The following is a 3,102-nucleotide window of genomic DNA, read 5'->3' on the forward strand; positions in this document are numbered from 1 at the left end:
TTTCGTGAGTTCGAGCCCTGCATCAGGCTCTGTGCTGGCAGAAGCCTGCTTGGGATTCTCTGTCTCTCCCTCTCTCTCTGCCCTTTCCCCGTCTGCACTGTCTCTCTGTCTCTCAAAATAAATAAATAAGCTTTAAAAATAAAAAATGAAAATAAAGGTTTGTGGAATTCAATTATTCCTGTCACAATCATCCAGAGTGTACAGGGTCAGAGCATCTGGCTCTAAAGATAGTTCTGGACCATGTGGGCTGTAGCTCTAAAAAAAGTAAATTAAATCAATTATTTTCAACGTAAAGATAACCTCCAGAAGAAATGAAGTAGGACAGGTAAGTTCCAAGACATTACAGGGAAAGGAGACAAGGAAAACATAATCAATTCAACAAAAGCCTTTTAGATACCTTACTTAGAAATCTACAAATATATATAACATAATTAATAATATGGCAGATCTGAATAAAATAACCATCAGACTTGAACTAAAGATACAAAAAGAGAATTTTGCAGTCAATAATTTGTAAGCAAACACACATCACATTTATAAAAACTATGTATCAGGCCACAAAGAAAACCTGAAATTATTCAAAACGCAAGCATCATGCAGATCATACTGTAACATAATTTAAAATTCACAAAACAAAACAATTGGTAGTCACTTCCTCCCAACCCCTCAATGTGAATGTGAACTCAAAAAATGTCTGGGTAAAAGAAAAAAAAAAAAAGGAAATTATAAACCTAAGTACAACACTAACCATAAAAGAAATATAAAAGATAATCAAATGTCTCCTTCCTGAAATTGTATCAGGCCCATTTGATTTTGTAGGTGGGTTCTGTCAAGCTTTCAAGGTTAAATTTTCCAAGTTACACAGGGCACCTGGGGGGCTCAGCTGGTTAAGTGCTGGACTTCAGCTTAGGCCATGATCTCATGGTTTGTAGGTTCAAGCTCTGTGTCAGGCTCTGTGCTGACAGCTCAGAGCCTGGAACCTGCTTCAGATCCTGTATCTTCCTCTCTCTCTACGCCTCCCCCACTCTCTCTCTCTCTCACTCTCAAAAATAAACATTAAGGGCGTCTGAGAGGTTGGCGGGCAGGCATCATGGATCAGGTAATGCAGTTCATTGAGCCGAGTCGGCAGTTTGTGAAGGACTAATTCAGCTGGTCAAAAGGTGCACTAAACCTGATAGGAAAGAATTCCAGAAGACTGCCATGGCAACAGCAGTAGGATTTGCTATAATGGGATTCATTGGCTTTTTTTGTGAAATTGATCCATATCCCTATTAATAACATCATTGTTGGTGGCTGAATACCTTTTTAGAAGAGTTTTTCATCTTGGGGACTGGTGAATAAGTGAGGATTTGAGAAGCTCATGGAGTAAAAATCTGTCTATATGCTTTGTGTTTTTCTTTCTTTTTGTGTCTTCCAAGATGTTTTGTATTTGTAAATTAAAATAATTTCAAAATAAAAAATAAACATTAAAAAAAAATTTTTTTAACTTCTAAGTTACATAAACAAGCCCAGATCACAGAAAAAGGTTTAAAATATTTTAATTAAGGGCACCTGTTGGGTGGCTCAGTTGATTGAGCATCCAACTCTTGATTCTGGCTCAGGTCGTGATCAGAGGGTCATGGGATCAAGCCCCACATCAGGCTTTGCCCTGAGTATGGAGCCTGCTTACGATTCTCTCTCTCTCTCCCTCTGCCCTTCTCCCCCACTCACATACTCTTTCTCTCTAAAATAAATTTTTTTTAATTTAAGATTTTTAATTAACACTATGAAGTTAGCATAATATTGATATCAAAACCAGAATAAGAATACACAAGGAAAAAATATATAGGCCTATCTATCTCATGTATGAACATATATGAAAAATGTTTACATAGGAGAATATTTAAATAATGAAAAAATATTATTGATTCCAGGAATTCAATGTTAGAGTACATTTTTTTAAATCTTATATACTGAATTACATTAACAGATCAAAGAAGAAAACACACAAACATTTCAATAGATGATAGAAAAGTTGGTGATAAAAGTTAATATCCAATGCATTAAAAAAAAATCAGCAAGCTAGAACAGAAGGAAACATCAAAACTCAAAGCAAAAATTATACTTAGTGGCAAAAATTAGAATCTTTCCCATTCAAATCAGGTACAATTCAAGGATGCCTGCTATCACTGCTACTATTTAAAACTATAGTAGAGGACCTAGCCAATTCAGTAAGTAAAGTAAAAGAAAAAAGCTCTGTAGGTATTATAAATATGTAACAGGAAAAACCTTGAGAATTAATTGACAGAAAGCTGCAACAAGGTAGCTGAATACAAGATCAATATACAAAAATTAACAGCTCTACTATAAACCAATAATAATGAATTGGGAAAAAAAGAAATACCCCATACACAATAGCAATGAAAACTATTATCACTATGAATAAACAGGAAATATATAATACCTCCATAAAGAAACCTCTAAAAATTTACTGAATTTATTGCATAAAAGCAGTCCTTAACACATCTCCCCAAATTAATTTACAAATTCAAAGAAATTGCAATTAAAATCCCCAAGAGAATTCTATAGAGAAAAAACATCTTTCTTTCTTTTCTTTCTTTCTTTCTTTCTTTCTTTCTTTCTTTCTTTCTTTGTTTCTTTCTTTCTTTCTTTATTAGGATAAAAAAATGTTTGGGGTGCATGGGTGGCTCAGTTGGTTAAGCGTCTGATTCTTGATTTCAGCTCAGGTCATTATCTCACAGTTCACGAGTTCAAGCCCCACATCAGGCCCTGTGCTGACAGCAAGGAGCATGCTTGGGATTTTCTCTCTTTCTCTCTCTCTCTGTCCCTCCTGCACTCTCTCTTTTTCTCTCTCAGAAGAAATAAATAAACTTTATTTATAAAAGAAAGAAAGAAAGAAAGAAAGAAAGAAAGAAAGAAAGAAAGAAAGTGTCCTAGACGATCTTGAAAAAGAGCACTGAAAGGGTATTTGCCACACTAATTGTCAAATATATATTATAAAGCTTTCAGTAAAATTTTTAAAGGGGGCATTGGAGCAGAAATAGACAAATAAATTAATGGTACAAAAAGAGAAAAACCCTAAACGTACCTACACACATAATA

The 3,102-nt window shown here is 34.6% G+C and overlaps 1 pseudogene; it reads left to right on the forward strand.

Annotated features, from left to right (window-relative positions):
- Positions 1–1,081: 1,081 nt before the first annotated feature.
- Positions 1,082–1,453, forward strand: LOC115523611 (annotated as a pseudogene).
- Positions 1,454–3,102: the final 1,649 nt, after the last annotated feature.

The sequence above is a fragment of the Lynx canadensis genome, chromosome C2, assembly GCF_007474595.2.
Source record: "Lynx canadensis isolate LIC74 chromosome C2, mLynCan4.pri.v2, whole genome shotgun sequence".
In the NCBI taxonomy this organism is placed as follows: domain Eukaryota; kingdom Metazoa; phylum Chordata; class Mammalia; order Carnivora; family Felidae; genus Lynx; species Lynx canadensis.